We start from the raw sequence: 19,281 nt of genomic DNA on the forward strand, positions 1-19,281 counted from the left end.
AAAGGAACTGGAATACAACTACTTGGTCTCCCTGGGGATACTGCTTGAGCAGAAAGAAAGGGATGCAGTGCGGGTTGTCTTGTGCTCTGGCTATTCATTATCAGTTATGAAGCCCAGACAGATCAACCACCCAAAGACACATCCTCCTGTGTCTTCACAGTGAGGGGGCCTGAAGCAAATGCTTTCTCTCTGAATCCTTGTGCCAAGTTTGGTTGAATATAAACCATCACCTCTCTGAGCCACGTCACCAAAATAAAGCCATCAGCAATCAGAGGCTCTCTGGCAGAAATTATCTCACTGAGTCAAAGCTGACCCATGGACTCCACCACCCCCGTCCACTAACTTCCCCTTCACACACAGCATTTCCATTCTTCTTCACTAAAAAAGAAAGTCAAAGAAGTCCCCACCCAAATAAAACATGCATATCAGGAAGTACATGACTTTACTATGTAACAAGAAAGAACATAGAATACCTGAATACACAAGCCATCCAGCGTGCTGTAACACAGCTGAGAGCATGAGTTCTGTAGCCAGTGTGCAGGTGTCAGATTCCCTTCCAAGCTCATGTGCCCTTTCTCCATTTCTCATCCTGTCAAGTCTTTATTTTATCCAGCAGATTGTTTGCTTTGCCCTTCTCAGAATATGTTCCTGCATGTTTTGTCTGAGGGACGCAAAGGAGGCAGCACAGCAGCTGCTGGCTTTGGGGAAGGGGAGGGGGGGAGATGCTTTCAGTCTTAACTGTAAACCACAAATACACCCTGGCCTTGGTAAAGGAGGGAGAAACCAGTACATTCTGGTAAACAGGAAAATTGGAAAAAGCTATTCAGTGACTCCCCGTCACTGCACCTCTCTCTGGTATTTGCACATCAGGGCTGAGGTATGTCTGCCCCTTTAGAGGGCTGGGAGAGGAAGGGAGTCTCCTTCCCTCCCCTAGCGCACCTTCATGGGAGGCAGCCATAACTTTGCACTGGATGATGTAGGCACAGAGATGTCAACTAGCCTTCCATGCAGTGCCAGGGACCTTTCCCCAGTTTGTGGTGGAGGAAGTGCACATGCAGGCCAGAACAAACCTACACCTTGGTAGCAGGCTGATATCAGCGTCCCACCTCTCGTTTAAAAAACAAAATATATTCCTGGTCCTTCTTAGGTATGTCTGTGCCATTTCCACAGCAGTCCTGAGTGCCCTGCTCTTGTGCAAGCCACACCCACCCATGCCTGCTCCACAGACGCCGAACCTGGCAATGAAGCACTGAAGCTAGCCTGAGGGCGTTGCCTAAGGCTACTTTCAAGACCTCTGCCTCCAGTGTGCTTGAGAGCGGGGACCCCAGGAGTGAAGGCCTACTGCCTCATTTCATGTAGAGAGCAGGCGCTGGCAGGTTCGAGAGCAGGGCTCCCAGCAGCACTGAGGAGGCCACATGGAGGGATCCTGCGAGAGATAGAAAACAAACTGTATAGCAAGTGCCAACCCAAGTCGGCACAGCCTCCCGCATTCATCTGAACTCTGAAACTGCTATCACACAAAGGAGAGGCAAGGCCATAGTGGGAACAGGGTTAGGGGAAGGAGATAGAGACAAAGGAATAGACTTTGGCACTGTCCCCAGTTGTATAACAATGGCCCTGAAGCAAACTATACCTTTCTAAAAGTGTAGCAAGACCTGCTCCTCCTTGCACTGTCCCCCAAGCAGTTTTGGAGCAGTCATGCTGTACAGGCAAAATGAGACTGAGTCTGGTTTCAGATATGCTGGTGTAAAGCCAGAGTCCCTTTTTTATACTAAGGGAGTTGTATCACAGTGCCAGCGTAAGCAGAATAGGTCCCAGTGCTTCCCAACACGGTTGCTCAGGAAGACTCCTCCCCAGCCCCAGCACAGCTCTGTGAAGTCCATAGGCTTACCATGGTCTTTAAAGTCTGAAGTTGCTAACAGGATTCCCAAGGGGATCCCCTGCAGAGGCAATAACATCCCAGAGTGTCGCATGGTCCTGTGAGCCCAGCCCAGAGATGTACTGAAAAGTTACTACCGTTATTTTATTCACTGGTATAATATGTGACCATGATGGGGTTTGGAGAAAGGAAAAGTATGTGTTTCTTACAGTGCAGAAATCCACCCTGTGGCACATGTCCCTTCTCTGACACCTGGTGAGTTAGCTGCTTACCTCCCTTCCAAAAACTAGGGCATGTTCATGCCTCCTGGTATTTCACTGTGTCACGGAAGTCAGCCCAGAGCTACATGTGGCCCCTTGTGCCTGAGTCTGAGTTCAGCTTACAGTTGTTCTGCTCACTCATTTTTTTTATTAATTTGGAGGATAATTTGCAGCCTTTATCCATAGTCCTGAGCTGTGCAAAGTGGCACAGGGAAGACTTGTGCCTCAGGACTTAACAGACACAAGTGGAGAACCTGCCCATTGTTATGCCTGTCCAGGGTTGCAGCATGCAGTCTCTGTGCCTCTGACCAGCAGAGCTGGTCATTTTGGAGAGCAAGGCCAGTTTTGGGGCGTGGTAAAGTTGCCAGGAGGTAGAACAGGGCATAAAATAAGCACAGGGCTGGTAATCAGAGCACTGCATGGCAATGCAAAAGGGAGAGGCTCCGTAGGGGACCCCTTCCCCTTGCCCCCAATTTCCCTTGCACAGCAGCACAGCAATCAGGTGCAGTCTGGGCACACGTAGGCCAGGCCCATGGAGGAACATTTCCCATTGTCCCACTATTTTTTTTCCATTATTGTAAATTTTATTACCTTCAAAGTGTGGAATTAGGAAACGAAAGCCATGGAAAAATTCCTCGCACTGAAGGACTCATTTCCCTCATTTCCACCTTGCCCTGGATTTCCTACTTGATTAGCTCTGGCGATGTCCTTGGTTCAGGCTTTTGAGTGATTAGTCTCCTTTTGAAGCTCCTCTGCCCCGTGTTTGGTTTCGTTGCTCAGCAGAATCATATACTGGGAAAAACAAAAATCCACTTTGATCAACCACTTCCATTCTTCACAGCTGCTTGTGCAGGAGTGATTAACCCCAGCCCTTCCTTGGCTAATAATAAGCACTAAGAATCTGCTATATCCTTTGCAGATGTTACTGTCTGCTTCTCGGGTGTGTTTTGTGAAATGAATTTGGTGCTTTCAGTCTGGTTTCTAGTGGACACGTGTCCACACCCCAAAAACAAATACTGCAGTTGGCACTGACCAGCTGACATGCTTGTTAGTCATTGGAGCAATGAGACCAAGGCCTCAATGGACCAGGGAGATTGAACTGTCCTGGCATCTCTAGAGTGTGACTCTCCCAACTGGCCCATGGCCCACTCTACACACTGCACCTAATCTAGACATCTTACCCTCCAGAGCCATTAATTTAGTGACTTTCACCAGTAGTAAAATCACTCTAAAAATATGGGGAAAAAATTCCTTGGGCCTTTGGTTTGTGATTTAAACAGGTCCTCATGATTGGCACTGCTCTGTGAGCAGGTGCAGACCCACTGTATGTATGATTTACTGATAGATGTCCCCTTGAACATAAAAGACAGTTACCAGAGCCAGGCAGAGTCAGTAAACTTGCTTCTTTGGATTAAAAGAGCTGCTCATAGAGGTGCTGCAACTGTAGTTTGCAGTCTAGCCATATCTACCTCCAAACATCTCCTTCAAAATCTTCTCTGGTGAAACTGGTACTGCTTCATCCCAGACTGCTCTGGCAGGTTCTGGGGAATGGAGGGAAGGTGGCTAAGAAAGAGAAAGACAGGGGTAGGAGGAGGCATGACTGGTAAACAATACACTTTGCTTATCTTTGGCTTCTGCAACAGATGTAAGGCTGGGGCACACTGCAAGTATTTGCAGTACAAGGAGTACCGAATGGAGGAGGTGGGTCAAGTTGTAGAAGGGACCTAATTTGATTTCAGAAAGGGTAGAGTTTGATGTGGCACCAACAGGCCCTGGAATGAATGACAGGGTCAGGGTCCAGCCATCAGACTCCAGGGCTGTAACTGACCTCTCGACATGCTTCATAGACCTTTCTTTCCTCCAGGTCTGCCTAACGTATCACTTATTGCTAATGAAAAGTTTGTACAGTTGAGCTGCCTTGTTGTTCAGCTCATGGTAACCTGAGATGATACAAGCTCAGCTCATAATTGGCTTCCCACAGTCATATGGCCTCACATGGCCCTCCATAGCTTCTACCTGAGGGGTGTAAACAGCAAGAGTGGCACAAAAATACAAAAGGTTTTGGTCAAGTGGAGTCTCAAGGCTGTCACTTGTTTGAAAGTGGGGAAGAGGCAGACTGGCCAGCTAGTTGCTGGGGCTACAGAGGAGGTGAGAGTATGCAGGAGAGGGAGGCTATGGTTGGAAGGAAGAGAAGATAACAGCAATTAAGCTGTCAATCTCTTCCACACATGGCAAGAAAAGCATGCGTCTCAGACGGATAAGTAGCATTGTTGTAACTGTGAAGGTAAAGGGATGTGAGGTAGTATTTTTTACTGGGCCAACTGGTACAGCTGGAAAAGATGGGGGCAAGTTTTGGGGCTTCAAGTGCTCCTAGGCAAGGATGATCCTTCCTTGAGCGAGGGTCTGGACTAGATGACCCCCTGAGGAGAAAGCCTATATCTCATGCCAAGCCACCTTCGTTGGGACCACTGTCAGCAATCATCTCCTTCCCACAGCACATCTACCCGCTGTTCCTCACACTCTTCTGTCCTAATAACCCAGGAACCAATGCTGGAAAATGGTGAACGCAGTCATTGCTATAAGGGCCGTTTTTGCTTCTGCAGCTCTGTACAAATATGCCCAGCCTGTTGGTCCCTCCCTACACATCCTCTGCAGTGCTGAGTGATGTAATCATTGCTGTTTGCATATACATTTTGAAGAGTGCAAAGGAATCAATGAAGGACACAAACATAGATGGCAGTTGTCAAAGATGACTGATGATTTTCACTGTTCACGTTAAACCTTGTTTGCTGTTTCTTTACCGCTAACTGAAGTTCCTCTCCACTGCACAGTGATGAGTGTCACAATCTTTCCTCAGACATTAGGACTTAGATTTAAATATTTATGCAATAAGCTGCTATTTTTGCAAAAAGTAACACTTGAAAGAACATGCATCTCCCAGTCTATCATGTATGTGTGTTTGTTAAACCAATAAGCCCATGGAGTAGCAGGAGAAAGTTGTACCAGAAGCACACTGCATTACAGGCCGTGACACTTTTTCCACCTGAGGAGAGCTGGAGGAAGAGCTCAGGAGCTGAAGGGGTGATTCCAAAGAGAATAGCCTCCTACGATGCCATGTTCTGCTGTCACCTGAGCATAAAATAAGATTAATGAGTAGATTGATAATGTAGATTAATGAGTCTCAACTAGGGTGCAGTGACAGCCTAGGATGCCTTGAAATCCTTTCAAAGGTGCCACATAATGTTAACTTTGCTAGGTATGCAAACATGAGTCACAAGAGAAACCCATAGATTTCAAATTGGAATCCATTTTAAAAACTTTGTGACCTGCTTTGGTCTTTCCGAGTTCTTTGTAACCAAAGAATTGCTCAAGTATATTTCTGTAGTTTAAAAAAAACAAAGGAAAACTAAGAACTGGCATTTTCTGAGGGTTACTTTGAGCCTATTGAAGGATGTCTTGAGCCTGTTGAGGGATGCCTTGAGCCTAACAAGGTTGAGAAGCACTGCTTCAGATCTGTAGTGAAATCAGCTCTGGCCCATGTACGTCTGCTCGATTGTTCAGGCATAAATCATGGCATTTTTGGCTCAATGTTTAGCTCTATTGAGGATACTTATGTACATAAATGAATTAAAATTCAGTGAACTGCCTGTCTATCTACGTTTATAAAGTTGCTCATCATCTCAGCATCTTCTACAAAAATAAACCCCAATCTCAGTCCCTTTTCTAGCGCCTCTCTCTCTCTGTATATGTATATGTAGTCATGATGCTGATATGTTATTAGGGAGAGAGCTGTTAGGAGGAGAGAGATGTTATTTCAGGAGTGCTGAGTTGGAAAAAAAAGGGGTTGGCTTTCAATTCTGAAAGCAGTGGAGGCACTTTGCATTTTAATGCTACTGATTCCTAGTAAAACTTCCCCCAAATTCTGAGAAACTGGAATATGTGAGAAGTTTATGCTTTTTTCCAAGAAATAGATGCATTTTCTTTTAGACAACCAGGGAGGGTAAGAGGGAAAGAGAGAGAGAGAAGAAAGAGTGTGTGCAAGAGAGAAAGATCTTGGATGGGGGACACTAAAATTTGCAATTGATTTGGAAGAGCTGCCTGTATCTTTGCCAGGTTAGCAAAACACAGTTCCCGGATCCACTGGTATAAAGGACAGGCAGAGTAGCAAGTGCTGGGGAAGGATCAGTGCCTCTGAACAGTGGCTCAAGAAATTGATTTGCAATCATGGCATGATTCCACAGCTATTTTAGATAGATGTGGAATCAGGCCAGTAACATCTGGAATTTACTCATCTCATTTTACCAGAAATGCAAATTCCAGTGAAGAAATGGCTACCCTTTCACATCGACTCCTTTTTGGAAAACATATATTTGCAGTGCATTTCTGACCTAATCAGCATGTAAATATGCACATGTGTAATACCTCTGTGCAGACAGACATGTGTATCTGCAAACAAATATGACACTTACATAATTGGGCATTCTTACAGGATCTGTGAAGTGCCTTTATTTGTTAGTATTAGACATAGGACCTAGTTGAGAAACCCTGATTTGGATTTCAAATCTGAATATCTCTAAAGGTCCCTTTTAGCCCTACTTTCCTATGATCCTGGTCAAGTAGAGGAAGGGTTTCAGCTCTTTCTGGTTTTCTGATTTATTTCATAGGACTGGGCCTGATCAATTTCAGATGAGGAACCAGAACCTTCATCCTCAAAGTGAGACCATTCAGATCTCTTGTTCTGATCAGACCCTTGTCTAGTCAATACATAGTTAAAGCATGTACTTTCCTTTAGGGTGTGTTTACACTGCAGTCACTGCAACTTGTGCAGACATACCGAAGCTGGCTTCAAACTAACCAGCTCAATTCCTGCTAGCAGGGTAGCACAGAGCTCTGCACATGCTGGCTAAGCAAGTACTTATCCAGTTTCTCAGCTAGGTTTTGATGCCTGCTCTGGTTTCCATCTTATCCCAGCCATACTACCAGCAGCAGCTGGCTAATAGCTAGTTTTAACCAGCTAGTTTGTTTAAAACTAGCTTGGGTGTATCTATGCAAGCTACAGTTACAGCAGGGACAACAATCAGAATCAACCCCCAGCTAGTTTAAACTTGTTTAGTCGTGGCACCTTTTCTTTATGGGTGTTAACTGAAGCTGTCCTCAGCTTTAATAACTAACTTTTTCAATAGCTGCCACTTTGCCAAATATATTTGTTTTCCCAAATAGTTTGCCAAATATTTTTGTTTGTAATCTAACTTACCAGGATATAAATGAAGAATATTAAATCTATTTGAAATATGCAGTAATCCATTAAATATCTATTTGTATTATAGTATTTAATGCACAAAATGTTTGAGACACTTTCCAAAAACAGTGCAAGTCAAAGGCTATACCAGGGGTGGGCAAAATGTGGCCTGGGGGCCAGATGCAGCCTGCCAAGCCATTCTATCCGGCCTGCGGGGCCCCTAAAAAATTTAGAAAATTAATATTAATCTGCCCTGGGCTGCCTGTCGTGCAGCCCTCAATGGCTTGCCAAAACTCAGTAAGCAGCCCTCTACCCAAAATAATTGCCCGCCCCTGGGCTATACAATCTGTAGAGACAATGAGTGATCAGCAAGTGATAGACCCCAAAAAAGTCAATTATGTTTTGGCCCTAATTCTGCAAACCCTTATACACCTGCTTAACTATACTTATACGAGCTCCCCATTAAGGCAGCATTTTTTTATTTGTGTGTTTGTTTATTTAATCAAACCATTTTTTTTAAATTCTGGCCATGATGCTAGTCTTACATATATTTGCGTATATCAAGACCAACTCCACTGAAGTTATTGGTAGTGGAGTCACTGCTAGCATGAAATCAGTGTACATGAGATTACAATCAGACCAATAATGTTTTTCATCCTGTGCTAATTTGCTGTGCCATCCTGTGAACAAGTTTCTGTTTTCTTCTCCTTAATCAGAGAGTTCCACCTAAAACAAGACTTGATACAGAAGTAAATCTGGTGGAGGATAAACTTCCTGTTTATAAAAATACCCTTCCTGTGTGGGAAGAGTCCTTTTCCTGCACACACATTTGTATACATCATTCTGGATTCCCAAACCTGTTTCCACATACTGTTACAACAGGCACAAGGATACAGCACCAAACCTTGTCTCACTTGTAGTCATCTATGGTATTTCACCAGATCAGCATGACAAATGGCATGAGAGTGTATCGTATGATGATACACTGCTGGTAAACTCTATTAAACAAAAAAAGAAAGAAAAACTTTATAAAACATTTTGTAACCAAAATCTTTTTTAAAAATACAGAAGTTGTTTTCTCAGTGTTTGAGAAGTCTGCTGTCTCAATTTCCCAAATTTATGTTGCATTATTACAAAGTGACAGGGTGGACAACTCTTGTGATTTTTTTTCCTGAATCATATAATATTTGATGTTTTTCACAAAGTCCCAACTCTGTGGCTCCTATAATGAAGTGAGAATCTCACTTGTAATTTTTTTAAGTTATATTTGTAATCCTACTGGTTATGAAGAAAAGTCTGAAACATTGTATTCCCCCTCATCCCTCCCCCCCCCCAAAAAAAAACAAAAAAAAAGAACCCCAGGTTTATTATTTTAATCTCAGGATTTTCAATCCAGTATCATGATTCTTGGATCTTGTCTCATACCTTTTAAATGCCTGGGGTCAGCAATATTGCAGTGGTTCACAGTAGTTGAGAATCTAGCCCAATAGCATAATTAATTGCATAAAGAAGGTAATTTGGGTGTTTTTATTCACCTTTTCTCAGTACAGAACAAGAGAATGTTCAATGAAAGCAAAAGATTACCAATTTAGAAATGATAAAAAAATGCTTTCTTATACAGCTCATAATTACCTGGAGGAACTCACTGCTACGATGTATAAGTGAAGCCATGTTCATAAAAGGGATTAAAAATAGATTTGGTATGTATGTGGATAGTACAAACACCCATTGGTACATTAGACTGGATTAAGAAGGGATACAGACCCTCAAGCTTCAGGGAATATGTCAACCCCAAATCAAAACGTTTAGGAAGAAACTAGATTATTTCAGTCTAGGTTCTCTCTCACACACATTTAAAATATCTGTTCCTGGCCACAATTACAGACAATGGACTGATCTTGGGTGGTTAATCCTTTTGCACCCTACCTCCATACCTTAATGCTAAGTTCCTTTGCTACTCCCTAGGGAGTCACTACTGCCTACCTGCTGTGGTGTGTGCTTCCTGAAACCATCAAGAGATCTGGAGGCTCTCCAGGGATAGGGAGACTGGCTTGTGGGATGACACCTTTTAAAGGAGTCCTCTTCTCTTCCCACCTGTACACACTAGGCTGATCACCTCACTGCCCCCTCCAAGCCTTTCAGAGCCATCTGCCCCTGAACTTGAGGGATCTTACTCCTGCTCCTCCCTCCTGTTGCAAGCTGAGCCTTTGTTGGCACTAGACTACTTGCTGCCATGTGCTCTGCCCTGCCCTTTTTGAGAAAAGCACAAATCACACCTTTCCTCACTGTCTTAGACTAATATCCCACACCAGTTTTTCCTATTATCCTTCCCTTATACTGTGCCTGTCACTACAGTGTGCTGCCATCCACCCTCACACCTTCTTAGAATATCTCATTGTTGTAACCACTGTAAATTGCTGGATAATGGCATAAAATTAAATGGTGCTGGATACTATCATGGATTTCACAGCAAAACCTCTAGAGACTTTATATATAAGTAGGGTGGCATTTGTACGGAGCCTGTGTTAGGCCTGAGTCTTCTTCCTCCTAACAGATCCTCCATCCTGGGCAGGGTATGTGCATAAGTACATGTCATATTGTGAACAGAGGAGAACCCAGTCCTGTGTGAATGCTAGCACTTCTGTACTGTTCTCACTCTGTCCCCACCCCCAATCCATCTTTATAGCAGGACTCAGGCTCATAAGGGGGAGCTTTGTCTGATATATAGCAAACCATCTTATTAACACTTAAGCCCCAGCCTCAGTCCACTCTGTACCCTTTTGTCACCCTGAATGCATGTGAATGAGGGCATGGGTACAGAGAGGCACAAGTCTTTGGGGTTAGGAACAGACATTCAAAAAAACCTGAGCCTGAATTGATTCAATCTTTGCAGGTTAGTCTAACCTGGCTAGGCTAAGCTGGTTTGTAATCATACAGACATCCCAGAAATGCAGGCACATGCCTGCAGTGGCTCAGCCTAGAAACAGGGAGGGTGGGAAGAGGGCACTAGAGCAGCCCTCATTTCCCTTCCAGTGTTGAGCTGGGGGGTGGGGACGTGGCCAGGCCCTGGCAGGGCACTCTGATTTGGGAGGGGTTTACACCCTGCCTGCACTGTCCCAGGCTTTTCCCTGCTCACTGCTCAAGGGGCAGGAATGTTGCCAGGCCCCAGCCCCAGGCTAGAACTCTAGGGCAAAGGAGGTGTGTGGAATGCATGCATCTGTTGATGATACTGAGCTTTTCAATCTCCCTCTCCCTGCTTCTTCATACAGTCTGCAAACCGGACAGGCAAGGGAGCCAGCGTGGGGCTGGTAACACAGCGTTTATCAGCCCATCAACAAAACAAAAGCCTCTCTCATTAGTTCAAGCTCTTCTTAAACAGCTTTTTCCAAGGAAGGAACAGAGGGACATTACCAGTTGACCTGTTGATTAGCTCCAAAAAGCCCTAAGCAGATACTGTTCTGTCTGCCTGTCCCAGTGAAATTGGAGACAGACACCTCTCAGCATCAGCTAGCATACTACATTCCTAGGGTCTGTGGGGTTTGGGTCCATGCTGTGGGAGATGGGAGGGAGGGAGGAACACCTGCTTGAGCAGCGAGCAGTGGTGGAAAGGGGGAGGGGGAAGCAAGGCAGACCCTGCTGTGCCTGCAGTCTCTGCTGCAGCTCTGGCTAGGGAGCAAATGGGCAGGGCCAGCTCTGTTCTCCGGAGCAGACCGCACATCCCAGGGCTGCAAAGCATCTGGAATGCTGGGGGACTCTGGTTTAACTTAAACCAGGAAGGGGTCTAGGACAGACATTGCATAAACCAGTTTGACCCAAGTCTGATACTACATTCAACCAGGTTTATCTTAAACCAGTTTCAACCATTTGAAACTGGTTTATGTGCACTGAACTTATGTTTTGTAACAGGTTTACACCAGTTTCTAATCACTTAAACCAGTTTATGTATAATGTCTGTTCCTAGCATTGGTCACTTGGTGCAGATGACTGTGGGTAGTCCATGCAAGGGCTCCACTTGCACAGGAATGTAGTTGCCTCCTGCCAATCATGCAAGATCTTGCAGGCTCAAGCTGCAGTTACAGCTCCAGCCCCACAGATGAGGGGAGGCCATAGATGATTGGAAGAGGGGCATGGGGGCCCTGGTAGAGCCATCCCTGCCACCAATGCCACCGCTGGCTTCTGTGGGTGCTCACCAGCTCTGTCCCTGCTGCATCCACCGCCTCTGGCGGCTTCTGAAGGTGCCCCCCTAGACTCAGGAGGCACCAGTCACCCATGGGGAAGGCCATAGCAGATATGGGAGTGGATGCTGATGACATCAGATAGTGACAAGGCCAAATGACAAAGGTACATTCAAAGCCAGCTTATTGTTGTGGATACAGTTCCATGGTTAAAGATCCTACTTTCTTAGTGGATAAGAATCATCCCGTGGATGAGTAGGCAAGATCTACAACTGCCAGTGTTAAAGTGCACCACAGGCACAGTACTCAGGTACAGCAGTGACCTCAGTGTTTAGAAAACTGACAAGGCTCTTGGTTGATTCACCCTCTTTTGGAAACTCCCTACTGGAGCTGATGCCAGCACAGCCCTTCACTGTACAAACTAGGAAGTCACCTTCCAGTGCGAGTGACGGGTGGAATGAACTGATGATTAATCAGTTATCTTTCCTCTAATCAAATAATTGTTCTTTTCTGTAATTTTTGTTGCTATACAGGGAACCACTGACCTCAGACTGGTATTTATCACTTTTATTACCAGACAACACTGAGAAAAGATTAACTGGTTGGAAGGCAAAATGCATAGGGTAGAAGTGTGCACCTTACTTGGATAATGCACGCTGCTTGTGCGATTTTACTTCTGTGTGAACGCCAGTATCTCCCATTGTGCCAGGGGCAGCACTGTTCATTTTCTCCCCTGGAAAAAAATGCCACCTGCCTCTGGGAACAATAGTTTGAACCCCAAATTGTCATTTAGAGGTCTTTTAGCGCTAAGCAATGAGGGCTCCCAAGTCAAATATTATTTAACGCATTTCCACTAGAAACAGGCTAAGCTGCCCAGTTTAAGATTCAAGTTAAAACACAAATTGTTGCAAAGGCTGAACAATGTTAGTGTTAGATTTGGTTGGAAGGGAGGTTGGTTTGACTCATTGTTCAGCTGAACGATGACTGTGGAGCTCATAGCTGAAGATACGTTGCACATCCATAGCACAGGAGTTGCTTTTGCCTATGTCACTTGCTGTGACCTTGTCCCACAGCAAGGTTGGTGGCCCAGGAATTGGTGCACCCCACTGTAATGTTTGTCCCAGGGCTTTCATAAATAAATGACTCAAGCTACAAGTATGGGAAAAAGTGCTGCTGGACTGGCAGGCACAGAATATATTGTGAACATAAAGTAAAAACTATATGTTCAATGGCATTAGCAGATTTGACTTTAAAGTAACTTTAGATTCATAAATGCAGATTCAGCATATTCATATATCTCACACTCACGCTCTATTTCCTGACTTGCTTTAAAACCTTCATTCCTCTGTTCCCCTTCCACCATGATCTTGTCTATGGAGGTTGTCACACTCTGTGTTTATACAGTTCCCAGCATGATATCATGTTCATCCTAGCTAGGTCCTGTAAGTGCTACTGGAATATAAATAATAATAAATATATAAATATTAATAACAAATAATATAAATACTCACAATCTTTATGGGGAAATAGGGCTTTAATCTGGATTTGAAGTTCCCTAACTTGGGAAGTGCTCAGCACTAAATCTTTAATCCAAGTTATTATCAAATGTGCAAAGCTAGCAAACTTTAGCACAGCAGTTATTAAATATCCCACTACCACAATTTTATCTAGGTGTGGTGGCAAAGCCACTAAGGTGTCTTACTGGTTTCCAGAGGTGTGTCGATGCAGACTCAAGCTGACCCACCTCTAAATGGGTATCTGGTATTTGGGCTGAGAGTCAAAGGCAGCTTGATGTGATGCTAGCCACATCACTTTTGTGCTGCTGGCTACAGAAACTGGCATGCCTTCAACATGCTGGCCTGCGCAGGAAGACCACTAATATTCCAATAATTCCATTTAAATGGAACAGAGATAAAATATGAGGTAAAGTACAGTGGACTTTTGCTATTTCAGACGTTATAATATCCTCCCAAAAATGTAGGGGTATCAGCCCACCTCTTTGTAAAAACTAAATGATAGAAAGTATAGAGTAGTGAGGTTTCCTCTGGAGACGGAGTATAGTGCAGAGCATTCATCTGGACATGTCAGGTTGTAACAAGTCTGGAACACTGTCATAATACACTCCTTTAATAAGACAGGCTAGATAAAGAAGGGGCCTGACCTGCTGGCTTGTAAAACTTCTCCATTTTCAGTGCCTCTCCCTGTCCCTGGAGTGAGTACATGTGATCACACTGCCAGCAAGCATTTGAAACAAAGCTTATAAAACTGTGCCTGGGGAGGAAGAACCAGCAGCATACCTACAGGCTGGGGAACTCCCTTCTCATCAGTGCAGAGGCAGAAAAGGATCTTGGAGTCATTATTGATGCCAAAATGAACATGGGCCGACAGTGTGGGGACGCGGTCAGGAAGGCCAACCACACCTTGTCATGCATCCACAGATACATCTCAAGCAAGTCCAAGGAGGTGATCCTCCCCCTCTATGCAGCACTGGTCAGGCTGCAGTTGGAGTACTGCGTCCAGTTCTGGGCGCTGCACTTCAGGAAGGATGTGGACAGCATGGAGAGGGTTCAGAGGAGGGCCACTCACATGATCAGGGGCCAGCAGGGCAGGCCCTATGAGGAAAGGCTAAGGGACCTGAACCTGTTCAGCCTCCACAAGAGAAGGTTGCAGGGGGATCTAGTGGCCATTTACAAACTAGTCAGTGGGGACCAGCAGGCACTGGGGGAGTCCCTGTTCCCCTGAGCACTACCAGGAGAGACTAGAAATAATGGTCACAAGCTGGCAAAGAGTAGATTTAGGCTAGATATCATGAGGTGCTACTTCACTGTCAGGGCAGCTAGGATCTGGAAAAAACTTCCAAGAGAAGTGGTGCTGGCTCTACCCTGGGGGTCTTTAAGAGGAGGCTGGATGAACACCTCGCCACGGTCGTTTGACCCCAGTGCTCTTTCCTGCCATGGCAGGGGGTCAGACTTGATGATCTGCTCAGGCCCTTTCTGACCCTACCAACTAGGAAACTATATAGGGTTAACCTGCTTGGAAAAATGACACTGTAAGAACAGCCCTGTGCACTCCCCCCCTTTTTTTTTCCCTACTGAATTCCAAAACAAATATGTTCAGTTTACATGTATAAGCACCCCCACCAGCTATCAGTCCTGCCAACTCAGCTTAGGATCCAAGATCCAAGCTGTGCTTTTCCTTGTCACAGATCATCACTGGAAATAAAAGTTCTGCAGGCCAAATTAGGCTCTCTGGGAAACCTTTGCAACCCTCCTCAGATTCAGATCTTGCCCTCAGTGACACCTGGGCAGTCTTACTGCCATTGGTGGGTTTGGACAGATGCATCAGTTTGAAATGCAGGCCAGAATTTTCAAACATTTGTACTCATTTTAAGTGCTGTTTTGAACCACTTGCAACATCTCAGTGCGACACACACATTCTGAAAATGTTGGTCCTAGTGCCCGAATCTCTTGACAATAGGTCCAATGAGAAAAATGGATTCTAGCTTTCCGTCTCAAACATCTGAACTCTGTAAGTCTAACAGAAGTTAAAAGCAGTAGAGATGTATTTTTGCCACTAAAGTCAGAAAATCTGACACTGAGTGCTGACACAGGAACAGAGCAACGCCACTTTCCCAAGCAGGATTGCACTTTAACACCATTATCATTAAAAAAAAGTCCCAAAAGTCTTAAGGAAAAGCACTTGTTTCCTGTAAGACGTCTAGACAATGCAGATTTGAGTTTCCAGTTTCTGTCTCTTGGCTCACATGCTTTAGTCTCAGGTACGTCCGTGGATAAATAAAATGTTCATAGACCTGGTCCCGGGTCACTTTCCAAAGTGCAATACAAACATTTCTCAGGTGATTGTGGTGCTGGTGACCTTTGTGTTGAACATAATGAAATCAGCTGATGTTGTGCTGAAGTTTCATTTTATTGGAAACATTTTCATTAAGGACATTCACTCTGTATCTCTGAACTTTGTTTCTGTTTACAACACCTGACACTTCCTGATATCAGATGGAAAACTCTCCTATCAACCTCTGGGAACTTAGTGATTGTAGGAGGTGTCTCACACCAAAAAGCTAGTTAGATGGAGCTGGAAAGTTAGTTTGCCATTCTATCTGGATGCTTCTTTTGAGTTTGTCCAAATTTCTTTCACCTGAAAAAGTGAATGGGTATCTCACAACACCCGATTTCTCCTGAGATCTCTGGTATTCCCTGGCTCAGGTCAGGCCACAAGTAACATAAGAATAGTTCAATTCTTCCATTGTCAGTTTGGACACAGACCCAGAAGTTCAATGGTGTTTGAAAATTACAGCACATGAAAAGTTAATTGGACTTTTATATATTTTAGACCAGTGGTTTTCAATCAACCTTTTTTCATTTGTGGACCCCTTTGAAAATTTTGAATGGAGGTGCAGATCCCCTTTGAATTGTAAGTGCAAGTATTCACATACTTTTGATTAATCATTGTCATCTTTCACAGACCCCCTAGACATAGTCTGTAGAGGTCCACAGACCACAGGTTGTAAACCACCATCTTGGTTAAGCTTTGGCCAAAGCCTTGGGCCCATGCTGTTCAGTGGGAAGCAATGTCTAGGCATGAAGACAAGCATGAAACTTGGGTGCTTGATTTGGAAACCCTGGTACAACTCATGCAACCAGACCAGTTAAAAAAAATGTCTGGGGCCAAATTCACTTGTTCCCTTGAGATCCTCTGAGCTTCCTTAGTAATGCCCAGGGGCTGAAAACCTAGCTAACAGGTTTGACCTGGCTTCTGTGACCAAAACAACGCAAACCATCCAGAGCTTACTAGTGAACACAGCTTTCATTTCCTAAACAGTAAGCCTGTGTGAACCGGCTAGTATTTACTTTGGATTCGGCTGATTCGGGGGACAGTGATTCGATTTGGTGATTTGAATCAGTGTCCTGATTCAATGCTGCTAAATCAGGCAGGCCAGGCCCATCCCCCACCTCTCTCCCATCCCGATAATGGCTGCCCCGTCCGCTCCAGCTCCTGGCAGCTGGAAAAAAAAAGAAGCCCCAGCTCACCAGGTGCTGCCAGGCAGGGGGTGATCCCTGCTGCCCCCCACTGTGTGGGGGCTCTGCATGAGCCCCCTGCCCCCCCATCCCCCTACGGGTGCCCCACCTGAGCCAGCTCTGGCCCTGGCCCTTTAAGAAAAAAAAACCTGAAAAAACCCTGGGACTCACTGCTCCTTCCAGCAGGGGCAAGCCCCACTGCCCCCCACTTCCCTGCACCATGTGGGGGGCTCTCCATAAGCCCCTGAAGCCCCAAGACTGCCCCAGGAGCAGCTAGTCCCAGGGCTTTTCTTGGGGGGGGGAGGGGGGGAGGGGTTCTTAAAGAGCCAGAGCTGGCCTGGGTGGGGCATCCGTGGAGAGGCTGGGGGGTCAGGGGGCTCATGTAGAGCCCCCCATGCAGCATGGGGCAGTGGGGATAGCCCCCTCACCCTCCACCCAGCATCACTGGTGAGCACCGGGGCTTTTCTTTAAAGTACCTAGCTGGGGTGGGCAGGGGTCCCCTCATGGTCCCCTCCTCTTTCTCTCACCCCTAGTACTTACCTGCCCAAATCAAAGCTCTCCGAATCTTTTCTGAAGATTCGGAGAGCTTTGAATCGATTCGGACCTTTGAATTGGTCCCTTGGTTCAATTTGGATTCGGAGATTCGGCCATTGAAATCAGGCCGAATCGCCTCCAAATTGAATCACCACTTGAAGCTTCACACAGTCCTACTAAACAGCCCTTCTTGTTGTCAGACACTTATTACATATCCGCCTCAGCAAGAGGTGTCACTGTATCACTGGACTGCTCTCAAATCGCTCAATCCTGTTGTTTCTCTGTTGCACCAGTAGTTGGAAAGGGAGAGTCCTCCCCTGCTGTTGCCAAGTCCTCAGAGATGAACAGCAGAAAGGAAGACACAATTTGGCATGAGTCTGGTTCTGTTGTCCCATTAGTTTTAAACCAGCATGGCTTCACTGGATTGACTGGAGTTACTGGTCCACACAGATGGCGGAAGAACCTGAGGCTTGTATGTGTTTGGCTCTGATTGTGAGAATGATCTGTCCTCCACACTAGATTCATTGCTTTAGCACAATGAACAAAAACAAAACACAAAAAAACAAACATGGGGGAACAACCCTATTTTGGAATGACCTGCAATACACAATAACTATATCCAGAGGATTACTGTAGCAGCTACACACTCCAGCCAACACCAAGACCCTGTTATGTTCAGCACTTTTTACACACAAAGGATGATACAGTCACTGGTCTTTAGAGCTTACAGTGTAGATACACCAGAGAGACGGATGGGCAAAAGAAAGTACTGTTGCCTGCCATTTTATGGGTGGGGAACATATGAAGTCTGTAATAGGGCTAGAAAATAAGCCTCCTCTTCTGAGCCCGAGGAGCTTCACCCACAGGACCACACCTGACTTCTTCACTTCTTCTGGTAAAGAAGGAGCTGAAAAATGCTGCCTGCTCTCCTTTTTGTCCAGGAGTCTAAAGTGTATCCTTTATCTTAGCTATGACAAAATGAGAAGTGATTCTCCCCAAGCCCTTCCCCTAATATCCATTACCTCTTCATTTCGTTACTCTGAAGTAGCTAACATGTCCCATTCCACGTAACTCAGGGCTGTCCAACTGTAAACCCACAGGCTACATCTGGCCCACAAGGGGTTAATGTGTGGCCCTTGGGCTCCTGACCAACCACCCCCTGCAATGCTCCCATTGCTGTGGTTGCTGGGGTCTCTGGGGCAAGGCAAAATGATGTGAGGGGACCCAGTGAGCCTGCTGCTGCCACAGTGGTGGCAATAGGTGGGGGAAGAGGGCTCATGCTGCCCACAGTAGCAGGGAAGGGGGCAAAGAGGCTTGCTGGGAGCTTCACTGGCTGCACAGTGAGGGTCCCAGGGACCCCTGCCATGCAGCATGTGTTGTAAGTCAGCTGTTTAGAGTTACAACATGCTCCTGGCAAGATCACCAGAGAGACAACCCAAAATTTATCCACTCCTATTTCAAGGGAACTTCTTGGGGGTAGGGGGGAAGGGTCTGTTCTGAGACATGCTGGCAGCTGTTTGACAGTGGGCAAAGAGGAAGTATGGTAATCAGGCAGTCACTGCTCAGCCTTTTCTCCTGATGCTGTGAAACAAAATATAAACATGTTGATCCTTTAAGCAAAGCGTCAATCCCAGATTCTGATATGCTAGTTATGGGTATGGTGGTTATGAGCTGATTGTGTAAATACTGCAGAGAGACTGGGTTGTGTCTGATAAAAACTTTGAAGGGCATCTTCCGCCTCTTTGCATGAAGAGGATTGCATCTAAATTCCTGACCTCAATACTGTGTAAAGACCCTTCCCCAGTGGCCCTTTTTTTGGGAAGTGGGGAACTCCTGAAAAACCAGGGACAGAAACATCCAAAAAGGGAGCTGGGTCATTCACAGCTTAAATGGAGACAGCTTCAGTGGTTCAGATAAAATAAGAGCTAGTCTTAGACTGTTAAAATGAAGAATAAGTGTAACCAGAGTTTTGTGTCAGCTCCAAATAAAACAAGAACTGACTCTACAAGTTTGCCTCTCTCTCAGATCAAACCAAACTCCCCTCCTACTCTTTGTTTAAAGAGACAATAGGGTAAAAAATTAGCAGAAAAGGCACATTCAGTCAAGGAATCTTATGGGTCCCCCAGTGTTTTCTTATCCCCCAAGATGTCCAGATTAT

The 19,281-nt window shown here is 45.4% G+C and overlaps 1 long non-coding RNA gene across 2 annotated transcripts in view; it reads right to left on the reverse strand.

Moving 5' to 3' along the window:
• Positions 1-407: 407 nt before the first annotated feature.
• Positions 408-19,281, reverse strand: part of LOC132248412 (uncharacterized) — a 34,969-nt gene continuing 16,095 nt past the window's right edge. The window contains exons 1-6 of one of the 2 annotated variants that reach the window (XR_009459600.1): positions 12,862-13,001; positions 8,283-8,376; positions 5,143-5,268; positions 3,514-3,702; positions 2,731-2,931; positions 408-1,426 (exon numbers count right to left, since the gene is read on the reverse strand). This is a non-coding gene — a long non-coding RNA (uncharacterized LOC132248412). Of the gene's footprint in view, positions 1,427-2,730; positions 2,932-3,513; positions 3,703-5,142; positions 5,269-8,282; positions 8,377-12,861; positions 13,002-19,281 lie in introns of those variants that run through there. The other variant, XR_009459601.1, reaches the window with a different exon arrangement.

Source organism: Alligator mississippiensis, chromosome 2 (assembly GCF_030867095.1).
Source record: "Alligator mississippiensis isolate rAllMis1 chromosome 2, rAllMis1, whole genome shotgun sequence".
In the NCBI taxonomy this organism is placed as follows: domain Eukaryota; kingdom Metazoa; phylum Chordata; order Crocodylia; family Alligatoridae; genus Alligator; species Alligator mississippiensis.